We start from the raw sequence: 12,794 nt of genomic DNA, 5'->3' as shown, positions 1-12,794 counted from the left end.
AAAAATTCCTTAAAAAACAGAATTGACTAAATAGAAAAAAAGGGACAAAAGCTCACTGAAGAAAATGATTCCTCAAAAATTAGAACTGAGCAAGCAGAAGCTAATAATTCCATGAGACCTCAAGAAACAATAAAACAAAGTCAAAAGAAGGAAAAAAATTGAAGAAAATGTGAAATACCTCATTGGAAGAACTCACCTGGAAAATAGATCAAGAAGAGATGATTTAAGAATTTTATCAAACTACCTGAAAGCAATGATCAAAAAAGGACCTAGCCATCATATTTCAAGAAATTATCAAGGAAAACTGCCCTGATATTCTAGAACCACAAGGTAAAATAAAAATTGAAAGAATCCATCAATTACCTCTTTAAAGAGATCCCAAAACAAAAACTCCCAGGAATATTATAGCTAAATTCCAGAGCTCCCAGGTCAAAGAGAAAACACTGTAAGCATTCAGAAAGAAACAACTCAAATATCGTGAAGCTACAGCCAGGATCACACAAGATTTAGATGCTTCCACATTAAAGGAGCAGAGGGCTTGGAATATGATATTCCAGAAGGCAAAGGAGATAGGATTACAACCAAGAATAACCTACCCAGCAAAACTGAGTGTAATCCTTCGGGGGGGAGAGGGAAAGGGAAACCATGGAATGGACATTTAATGAAATAGAGGACTTGAAAGCATTCCTGATGGAAAGAATAGAACTGAGCAGAAAATATGACATTTAAACAGAAGACTCAAGAGAAGTACAAAAAGGTAAACATCAAAGAGTATTCATAAGGGACTCAATGAGTTAAACTGCTTACATTCCTATCTGAGAAAAGGATATGTGTACCCTCTAAGAACTTTATCATTATTAGGGCAGTCTGAAGGAGTCTGCACAGACAGATGGCACAAGTGTGAACTATGTTGGGACTACCTCCCAAAAAAGAATGGAGGATTGAGAAAAAGGAATGCACTGGCAGAAGGGGGAAGGGAGAGACACAATGGGGCAAATTTTCTCACATAAAGGAGGCATGCAAGGAAGAGCTTTTATAGTGAAAAGGAAAATGGAAGGGTGTGGCAGGGCATTACCTGAACCTCACCCTTGTTGGAACTGGTTCAAAGAAGGAAAACTACACACACTCACATGGATTTAGAAAGCTATCTTACCCAACAGGAAGATAGGAGGAGAAGGGGATAAGACATATGGGGAAGGGAGTAGTAGTAACAAGGAGTACAGATTGGAGGAGGCAGTGGTTGGAAGCAAGATAGACTTTTGAGGAGGGACAGGATAAAAAAAAGAGAGAGAAGGATATACAAAGGAAAATGGGATGGAGGGAAATACAAAATTAATGATCATACCTGTAAATATATGGGATGAACTAACGCATAGAGAGAAAGTGAGAAGCAGAATGGATTGGAAACCAGGATACAACAATATTTTGTACACAAGGGACACACTTGGGACAGAAACATACACATGGAGTTGAAATGAAGGGCAGGAACAGAGTCTATTGTGCTTCAGCTGAAGGTAAGAGCATAGGGATAGTAATCATGATCCCAGACCACAGAAAAGCAAAATTTGACCCAAATGAAAGAGATAATTGGGATACTACATTTCACTAAAAGGTACCAGAGGACAATGAAGCAATACTAAAAAAAAAAAAATTTACAGCAAGTTTCTGTTAAAGTTCTGGTATCTCAGATATATAAGGAAACTGTGTCAAATTTATAAAAATAAGAATCATTTTCCAATTGATAAATGGTCAAGAGATATGAACAGGCAGTTTTCAGAAGAAGAAATCAAAGCTATCTTAAGACATATCAAAAAAATGCTCTAAGTCACTATTGATAAGACAAAAGAAAATTAAAACAACTCTAAGGTACCACCTCACACCTATCAGACTGGCTAATGTGACAGAAAAAGAAAATGATAAATGCTGGAAGGGATGTGGGAAAATTGGGGCACTAATGCCCTGTTGGTGGAGCTATGAATTGATTCAACCATTTCGGAGATTAATTTGGAACTATGCCCAAATGGCTATAGAATTGTGCATACTCTTTAACCCAGCAATACCACAATTAGGTCTGTATTCCAAAGATTTCAAAGAAAAAGGAAAAGAACTTATTTGCACAAAAATATCGATTGTAACTCTTTTTGTGGTGGCAAAGAAATGGAAATTGAGAGGATGTTCATCAATTGGGGAATAACTGAACAAACGATTGTATATTATTGTGATGGAATACTATTGTACAATAAGAAATGACAAGCAGGATGCTTTCAGAGAGACCTGGGAAGACTTATATGAACTGATGCAAAGTGAAATGAACAGAACCAAGAGAACACAGCACATAGTAACAGCAAAATGCGCAATGATCAACTAGGAATGACTTGGCTATTGTCAGCAATACAATGATCCAAGACAATTCCAAAAGACTTTTGATGAAAAACACTATCCATCTCTGGAGAAAGAACTGATGGAGTCTGAATAAAGGCAGACTGAAGCATGCTTTTTTATCTTTCTTTATTTTCTTTTGGGTCTGTATTTTCTTTCACATCATGACTAATATGGAAATATGTTTTGCATGACTACATATATATAATCTATGTCAAATTGCTTGTCTTCTCAAGGAGGATTTAGAACAGAGAAAAAAGAAGAGAATATAGAACACAAAATTAAAACCTTAAAAAATTTTTACAAGTAATTGAGGGGAAAAAAAGGAGAAAAAAAGATAGCTCTAAAAAATGCTATAAATCACTATTGATGACAGAAAGCCAAACTAAAACTACCATGAGGTACCACCCCACACATATCAGAAATGACAAATACTGAAAGGGATGAGGGAAAATAGGTATATTAGTTAATATCATATTGTTTGCCTTCTCAGTGGGTGGGGAAGGGATGTGAAGGAGAAAATCCAGAACTCAAAATTTACAAAGAAAAGAATGTTAAAAATTCAATATTTTTAAAAGAAAAGAAAAATGAACAGTTAGGTTCTCCCTGGATCAGAGCTGACTCCAGCATATACTTGGTCTAAACCCTGTGTGGCCAAAAGCCAGTAGTCTGAAAGGATCTCATTTACCTTAAAAACACTTCATTGATCTGGTAATGTCATTTCTAAGAAAAATGAGAAAGCACCATAGTTAACTAATCTAAACTTAACAGTATCAAAAGTGATATTATACATTCTTCTACCTCTGGGTAGGATAACTAGTAAATAGATATTGAAAATATTTGTGCCAATCCAAGTAAACTACCTTTTCATTCAAAACAAAAAAAATTCCCATTTCTTTTTTGTACATAAAATACATGACTAACACTTCTCAAAAGAACTAATTAAGAATACCTAATTACCTAAAAATCTTTAGTAAAATGTTCAAAGCACAACTGTATTCACACTGAACCCCAAAGGAATAGTAAACCAAACCCAAAATATTAGAGAACATTTCTGTTCAAAGATAGGCAATGAACTTTCATTGGAAAACCACTAAAAATGCACGTTTATAGTCATACTCACATTTTTTAAATTTTTTTAATATAAATTTATTTATTTTCAGTTTTCAATATTTACTTCCACAAGATTTTGAGTTCCAAATTTTCACCCCATCTCACCCCTCCCCCCCACCCCAAGATGTCATGCATTCTTAATATTCCTTCCCCTAGTCTGTCACATATGACAGATAAGTTCAGTGCTAAGACTCTCCTTCAGCTTTTAAACAGAAATCAATCTGAGACAACTGCTATACCAAATGCTAATGTATTAATCCATTACAGAGAAGGAAAATAAACATCAATAAAAAAAGAAATAAGAAACAGAAAATCAAGCTTACAAACTCTAGAAATAAGGAATATAACTAAATTTATCCATTTCTCCCATGCATACACAGGTACCACCTTCAGTTAGGATGGGAATGGGGAAAAAACAGTTCCTTTAGATTTCCCTAGTAACCATTAAATAGCCTTTCCAAAATGCTTAATGTTTCAAGGTAAAAACTAGGAAACAAATTGTTAGCCTATATGAAGAAACTGATGTTTAGGGAGACAATTTTTAACAAATATAAATGACAATAAATTTGAGGTAAATTGGGTTTATCAATTTTGAAGTTAGGGGAGGATTCTAGAAGACAGCAGAGTAGACCAAAAAGCTTTAGGCTCTTCAAATTTCCTCCACAAAAAAAGACAGGAGATCACCTCAAAGTGAACTCAGAGCAGCAGAAATAAAAGTCAGCTGTTGTCCTCCTAAGACAACTTGAGAAGACTCCAGGAAAGGCCTGACCTCCAGAGGTGGAGATTTGGCCTGAGTGAAATGCAAACACTTCCAGCCAACCCTATGGAATCAACAAACAACAAGCCCTGGGGGCAGCTGGGGCAGTCTCAGTCTCGGAAACTTTCACCTCTTGGAAAGTATGGGGATGGGGGTCTGAGTAGGAAATAACTGAAGTACCTTCTACTGTTGAGGGATGCTTAGAGGGATGCCAAGCACAGTTATGCTGACTAGACTTGGTCCTGGGCTGCAGCTGCCAGGGAGAAGGAGCTGGTACACACTTGGTGAGTAAGGTAGCAGAGGCAGGGATCCTGCTGGCTATGGGCACTTGCAGGAGAGAAGAGTCCCTGGTTTCATTCAGTTCCAGGGCAGAGAGGACAAGAGAAGTTTGTAACCACCTGAGAGACCACAGGGAGCAAGAGTATTTGCAGGACAGTGTAGCCGGGAGGCCCTAGCTGTGGATTAGGAGTACACAGAAGTGCCCAAGGTTGGACCCCAAGACAGAGTTCAGAAAGTAACAGTAAAAAAGACCTAAGACTTAGGGCATCATTCCCTACAGGATTTGAACTTGATTATAATAATAAGCTGCTAAAAAACAAAAAAACAAAAATGAGTAAGCAAAGGAGAAAGAATCTAACTATAGATAGCTACTATGGGGACAGAAAGATCTGGGTTCACATTCAGAGGAAAATAGTGCCGCTAAGAATGCCATTCCTTTTTCAATGAGAAATGTCAAATTGTCACAAGCCCAAAAAAAGTTCTTGGAAGAACTTTAAAAGGACTTTAAAGATCAAATAAGAAAGATCAAGGAAAAATCAGGAAAAAAAATTAAGAGCAATCCAAGAAAATCAAGAAAATCATGAAAATTAACCAACTAGAAACAATCAAAAACTTAAGAAAAATAATTCTTTGAAAACTAGAATTGGGCAAGGAAAAGCTAATGACATTACAAGATACCAAGAAATAATAAAACAAAATCAAAAGAATGAAAAAAAATAAAAGAGAATGTGAAACATCTCATCAGAAAAACAACTGATCTGGAGAAGAGATAGAGGAAAGATAGTAGAAGATAGACTACCTGACAGTTAAGAGTTTAAAAAAAGAATCTTGATACATAACAAGAAATTATTAAGGAAAATTGCCCTGAAGCTCTAGAACAAGAAGGTAAAGCAGAAATAGAAAAAATCTACCAATCACCACCTGAAAAAGATATCAGGAGGAAAAACTACAGGAATATCATAGCCAAGTTTCAAGGCTCCCACATTAAGGATAAAATATTGCAAAAGCAAAAACAACAACAACAAATTAAATATAGTGGAGCTACAATCAGGATTACACAAGACTTAGCAGCCTGAAGGTCTTGAAACACTGTATCAACAAAAGAGCTGGGGTTACAACAAAGGGTAACTTAACCAGCAAGTATAATCCTGAATGGAAAAAAAAAATGGACATTTAATGAACTGAAAGACTTTCAGGTTTTTGTGACAAAGGAAAATTCAATATATAAGATCCAAGAGATACATAAAGTAAACATTAAAGACCAATTATAAGGACACAATAAGGACAAACTATTTACTTCTCGCATGTAAAAATGTTATCAGTACTCTTCTGTCATCATTATTTAGGTAGTTTGAAAGGGTTGGGCTATGCTGTGTATGATGGGATGATTCTAAAAAACAACTATAAAGGGAGAAATAAAAAGGAATAATCTCATATAAATGAGGCATGAAAGGAAGAACCGATACAGAAAAAGCAAGTGAGAGAGGGAGGGCTGGTAGTGCTGGGCCTTAATCTCATCGGAAATGGGTTAAACATATACATCTAGAAGGGTATAAAAGTCTTTTAAATTTAGAAAAAAAATAAAAGGGTAAAGGGATAGGAAAGGGGAGGATTTAGAACAGTGTAGAGGTTAAGAATTAGGAGGGGAGGGGATAAGGGAGAAACTTCTAGAAAGGTGGATGAAGGTAGAGGGCGGGGACAGAAAATAAGGAAGGGACTGTTAGAAGGGTACATAGATTAAGGAATAGGAGGGCAAGGTAACAGGTAGAAGTAAATTAGAAAAGTGAGGAGGGATAAAGTAAATAGAGTAAGAAGGATAATGAGGAAATATAGGATGGAGGGAAATACATAATAAGTGATTATAACTTAGAATGTGAATAGGATGAATTTATCCATAAAACAGAACAGGATAGCAGAATGGCTTAAAAATCTGAATTCAACAATTAAAAAGAGAGATATGCACAGAGATAAAATAAAGGGCTACAGTAGAATTTATTGTGAAAAAAACAGGTAGTAATTATGATCTCAAAGTTAAAGCTAAAACAGATTTAATTAAAAGAGAAAAATAGGGAAACTACACTATGTGTCACCAATATTATGCAACAATATTGTTTTTGACCACCTAAAATAACTAGACAATATAAAATACCTGAGAGTATACCAGCCAAACATATACAGGAACTACATAAACATAAACATAAAATACTCTTTATACAAATAATATCAAATCTTAATAACTGGAGAAATACTTATTGTTCATGAGTAGATAAAGGCAATAATAAAAAAAGACAATTTTACCTAACTAATCTATTTATTCAATACCATCCCATTTAGTCATTAAAAAAATTTATTTTACTGAGTTAGAAAAAAATAATAATAAAAAAATTAAAAGTACACAGTAGAGAATAAAAGAAAACCCAGAAGGAAGCACAGAAAAGTTGGGTTACTTTGAAAATAATGCATAGGATTTATTACACAGGTTTCTGTAAAATGGAAATTCATTGCTTTATATTGAATTCTTTTTTTTTGTTTTGTTTTGTTTCTTTTGGCTAGGCAATGGGGTTAAGTGACTTGCCCAGGGTCACACAACTAGTATGTGTTATGTGCCTGAGGCCGCATTTGAACTCAGGTCCTCCTGAATCCAGGGCCAGTGCTGTATCCACTGCGCCATCTAGCTGCCCCCAAATTCTCTCTTATGTTCTGCGTGTACATGGACTTTTTTTTTTCTTTTCTCATTTTGTATTTAAGTTTAAAATGAATAAAAATAATTTTTTTAAGTTTTGAATTTCTGGAATTAATAGAATTAGGCATTCTTTTTCTTAAAATGGACTTCAAATGAACTACCACTCAAAATAACAAACATTTATGGCGTCTTCCTTTTCAAACATATTATAACAGCTTACTGCTATTTGTTCTATAATACTTAGTCAAGAAAAATTCTTACCAGAACTGGTGTGTTGAATCTTTTGCATAAACAAAACTCAGCAAAAAAGTAAGCAATAAGTATATTCAGTTCAGCCCCTGAAGCAAGTTCTTGTTGGTTACTCTTTCTTAAAATGCAATACCTTAAAAGAAGGGGGGGAATTAAGAGTTAATATTTGTCTGTTTCTTTTTTTTTCATGATAGTCAACTTAACTTTCTTCTTTTCAAAATAAGGCCTGTTTAAATGACATTAAAAACAAAAATTTGAGCCAATTAAATATGGATAGTATGTGTAACATTTGATAGTCTTACTCCAGGAAAAGATTATTATGTTTTGCACATGAGATCTGAAACACTTCCTGAACTTCACGGGTTAGCATTATTTAAATGAATATGTCAGTTGAATACAATTGTCTACCAAAATTCTACTGTCAGTAAAATAAGTTCTTTCTTTTTCCTAATGCACATTTTAAGAATTCTACACTGTCTTCTTTTTGTGTTTTTAAAAGCAAAATTTTTTACAATTTAAAATAAAACAAAAACAAAAAAAAGCAAAATTTTAGAGCTTCTCTATGAATTACATTACCAAATTATTGTATCTAAGAAGCACTTTTATGTTAAAAATTACTTTTCATCTCGATACACAGAAGAGTTTTAAAGTAGGGAACTATAAAACAATCAAGATTCCAACATAAAGTATAAAAACCAAAAGAAAAATTTCCTAAAACAGACAACTCTCTCTTATTCATTGTCCAACCATTCTGGAAAGCAAGTTGAAACTATACCTAAAAAAAATTACCAAGCTACTTTTGACTTAACAATACCACTACTTTGGAGTCTATACACCCAAAGAAATCAAATGGAGGAAAAGGATTCATATGTACAATGATATTTATAGTAGCACTTTTTTGTGGCAGTAAAGAACTGAAAATTGAAGGAATATCAATTGGTTAACTGAAGGAATGGCTGAAGTGGTTCTAGTATGTGAATGTTATAGAATGATGTTATGCTGTAAAAAATGAAGTGGACAGCTTGAGAGAAACGTGGAAAGACCTGTATGAAGAACTGATGTAGAATAAAATTAGCAAAACCAGGAAAACAAATTATATAATAACAACAGTATTACAAAAACATTGTTTGAAATTTTTTGAAAGATTTAAGAACTCTAATCAACACAATGACCAATCACAATTTCCTAGGACTCCTTTTGAAACATAACAAACACTTCCTGAAAAGATGATGGACTCAGAAAGCAGAATGAGACATACTTAAATACACACACACACACACACACACACACACACACACACAGAGCCAAAGTGGGAATCTGTTTCACTTAACTACATACATTTGCTACAAGAACTTTTACTTTTTCAATTATGCAGGGAATGGGACAGGGAGGCAAAAAAAAAAAAAGCAGATTTTAATTGTGTTTAAATTGTATCTTGTTCGGAAGGTAGAGCTAAGATGGCAGAATAAAGGCAGGGACTAGCCTTAGCTCTCCCCCCAAAACACTCCAAAAACCTTTAAATAACGACTCTAAACAAATCCTAGAGAAGCAGAACCCACAAAAAGAGTGAAACAATTTTCCAGCCCAAGACAATTTAGAAGGTCAGCAGCAAAGGTCTGTTGCACCAAGGTGAGGTAGGAACACAGTCCAGCACAGGCCATGCCAGCAGCCAAATCAATCAGTGGCAGCAGTAGTGGTTTCCAGACCTCTCGGCCCACAGATCATAAGGGGACTAGAGACAGCGCATCAGAAGGGGTCCCTTTGCTGCACCAGGGTATTGTCTATACTTGAATCTGGGTCACAGCCCCAGAGTGAGGAAGAACACTAGCACAGCAGAGCTAGCTGCCACAGGGGAGCAGGGGGCCCCGGTCACAGTTCCAGGGTTGAAAAGAGCGCTTGTGATCCTCACAAACCAGGGCACTGTGCAGGAGAGCAGTAAACACATCTCTCTAGATCATACCACTTTGGAAGAGCCAAAAACTTACAGGTCCCCAGAATTACCTCTGAAAACAGCTGCACCACAAAACAACCCTCAAGCTTGGAACAGAGCACCCTCTACTTGGGAAGCAGAGCCACACTTTAGCACACAGTTAAAAGTCAAGAAATAGGCTGGAAAAGGAGCAAACAACAGAAAAAAAATTCTGACCATAGAAAGTTACTATGGTGGCAAAGATGATCAAAACACACACTCAGAAGAAGTCAACAAAGTCAAAGCTCCTACATCTAAAGCCTCCAAAAAAAATATGAATTGGTCTCAGGTCATGAAGAGCTCAAAAAGGATTTTAAAAATCAAGTAAGAAAGGTAGAGGAAAAATTGGGAAGCGCCATAAGAGTGAGGCAACAAAATCATGAAAAATGAGTCAACAGCTTGGTAAAAGGGGGCACAAAAAATACTGAAGAAAATAACATATTAGAAAACAGAATAGGCCAAACGGTAAAAGAGGTACAAAAATCCAACAAAAAGAAGAATGCTTTAAACAGCAGAACTGGCCAAAAGGAAAAAATATTAAAAAAATAATTGAAAAGAACTCCTTAAAAAGCAGAATTGGCCAAATTAAGAAGGTACGAAAGCTCAGTGAATTTACAACATGACTAATGTGAAAATATGCTTAATTTAATGTATATGTAGAGACTGCTTTGGGGAGCAGTGAAGGAAAGGAGAGGAAGAAAATTTCAAACTCAAAATCTTATGGAAGAACGTTGAAAACTAAAAATAAACAAATTAATTTCTTTTAAAAAAGCTCACTGAAGAAAATAATTCGTTCAAAGTTAGAATTGGGCAAGTGGAAGCTAATGATTTTATGAGACACATCAAGAAACAATCAAAATCAAAAGAATGAAAAAATAGAAGAAAATGTAAAGTATCTCATTAGAAAAATAGATCCAGGAGAGATAATTTAAGAATTACTGGACTACCTGAAAATTATGATAAAAAATAAGAACTTAGACATCATCTTTCAAGAAATTATCAAGGAAAACTGCCCTAATATTCTAGAACCAGAAAGTAAGATAGAAACTGAAAGAATCCACCAATCACCTCCTGAAAGAGATCCCAAAATGAAAAATCCTTGGAATAGTATAGCCAAATTCCAGACCTCCCAGATCAAGAAGAAAATACCACAAGTGGCCACAAAGAAGCAATTCAAATATTGTGGAGCCACAGTCGGGATAACACAAGATTTAGCAGCTTCTACATTAAAGGAGCAGAGGGACTGGAATATGATATTCTGGAGGGCAAAGGAGCTAAGATTACAAGCAAGAATCACCTACCAGCAAAACTGAGTATAATCCTTCAGGGGGAAAAAAAGGCTATTCAATGAAAGAGAGGAGTTTCAAGCATTCCTGATGAAAAGACCAGAGCTGAATAGAAAACACGACTTTCAAATATAAGATGCAAAAGAAGTATAAAATTTAAGGCAAATAGGAAAGAGAAATCATCAGGGATTTGATAAGGTTAAACTGTTTATATTCCTACATGGGAAAATTGTATTTATAATTCCTGAAAACTTTCTCATATTAGGGCAATTAGAAGGAGTATATACATAGACAGAAAGCAGAGGTGTGAGTTAAATGTGATGGTAAGATTATCTAAAAAAAATAATAAAATTAAAGGATGAGAAAGTACAACACACTGGGAGAAGGGGAAAGGGAGAGGTAGAATTGGATAAATTATCTGACATAAAAGAGGCCTGAAAGAGATTTTACAGTGGAAGGGAAAATGGGGGAAGCAGGGAGGGACACACATGAACCTTACTCTCATCAGAATTGACTCAAAGAAGGAATAATATATACACTCAGTTGGGTGTTTAAATCTAGCTTACCATATAGGAAAGTAGGAGGGGAAGATAAGAGAAAGGGAGAGAGGGAGAGATGATAGAAGGGAGGGCAGTTTGGGGGAAGTAAAAGTCAGAGGCAAAACACTTTTGAGAATGGGACAGGGTACAAGGGGAGAGAAAGTAGGATAAACAGGAGGAAAATAGGATGGAAGAAAATACATACTTGGTAATTATTACTGTGAAAAAAATATTTACAGTGTGTTTCTCTGACAAAGACTTCATTTCTCAAGCACAGAAAACTGAGTCAAATTTCTAGAAATAAGAGCCATTCCTCAACTGCTAAATGGTCAAAGGATATGAACAGGCAGTTTTCATACAAAGTAATCAAAGTTATTTACAGTCATATGAAAAAAAGTGCTCTAAATCACTATTGATGAGAGAAATGCAAATTCAAACAACTCTGAGCTACTACCTCACACCTGTCAGACTGGCTAATATGACAGAAGAGAAAAATGATAAATGTTGGAGGGGATATGGGAAAATTAAAACACCAATATACTACTAGTGAAGTTATATACTGATTCAGCCATTCTGGAGTGCAATTGAGAACTATGCCCAAAGGATTATAAAACCATCCCAAAGAGATAAAACAAAACAAAAAGGAAAACGGCTTATGTGTACAAAAATATTTGTAGCAGCTCTTTTAGTGGTGGCAAAGAACTGGAAACTGAGGGGATGTAGATCAAATGAGGAATGTCTGAATAAGTTGTTGTATATTATTGTGATGGAATACTACTGTGCTTTAAGAAATAATGAGCAGGATGCTCTCAGAAAAACATAGAAAGATTTACACGAGCTACTGCAAAGTGAAATGAGCAGAACCAGGAGAACACTGTACACAGTAACAGCAATACTGTATGATGATCTACTACGAATAACTTAGCTACTCTCAGAAATACAACGATTCCAAGACAATTCTGTAGGATTTATCATGAAAGGTTCTGTCCATCTCCAGAGAAAGAACTGGTAGAGCCTGAATGCAGATCAAAGACACTTTTTCTTTACTTTCTTTACATTAACATGTGTTTCATACAACTACACATGTATAATTTATGTCAAATTGCTTGCCTTCTCAATGAGGTGGGTAGGGAAAGAAGGAAGAGAATTTAGAACTCAAAATTTGAAAAAAAAAACTCTAAATTGTTTTTATATGTAATTGGGACAAACTGTATCTTGTTCTGGTCTCTCTGACCACCTTCTACTTTGTAGTCAGTATAGTGAGTTTATAAGCAGCCAGTAGAAAGTAACAATAGCAGTAAGATTGCAAAGAGAAGTTGCTGAACAGGTGGCACACTGGTAGAGGGAGTTCCTTAATGGGAATTTCCTACACACTAAACACAGGTCTGATCCAAAAGCAGCATAAGAGACCTGGATAATCCAAAAAGTAAATTAGTTCCAGAAGGGTATCCAACATTCTTGTTTGCTACCTTTCACATATAGTTACAAACCTGAAATTTTTTAATCCATTCTATTCTACAGCAGAAGAAAAATCAGGAAA

The 12,794-nt window shown here is 35.2% G+C and overlaps 1 protein-coding gene across 12 annotated transcripts in view; it reads right to left on the bottom strand.

Moving 5' to 3' along the window:
• The window catches only part of MEF2A (myocyte enhancer factor 2A), a 222,333-nt gene that overhangs the window by 161,731 nt on the left and 47,808 nt on the right, over window positions 1–12,794 (bottom strand). For 7 of the 12 annotated variants that reach the window (XM_020963908.2, XM_020963899.2, XM_020963890.2 and 4 more), the window contains one exon: window positions 7,473–7,593. The exons of the other annotated variants lie outside the window; for them this stretch is intronic. The gene's annotated coding sequence lies outside the window, so the exon portion shown is untranslated. The remainder of the gene's footprint in view (window positions 1–7,472; window positions 7,594–12,794) is intronic. 12 annotated transcript variants of the gene reach the window in all.

This window comes from Phascolarctos cinereus, unplaced genomic scaffold (assembly GCF_003287225.1).
Source record: "Phascolarctos cinereus isolate Bilbo 61053 unplaced genomic scaffold, phaCin_HiC Scaffold_3;HRSCAF=262, whole genome shotgun sequence".
NCBI lineage: Eukaryota > Metazoa > Chordata > Mammalia > Diprotodontia > Phascolarctidae > Phascolarctos > Phascolarctos cinereus.
This window is presented reverse-complemented; position numbering and strand designations above follow the sequence as displayed.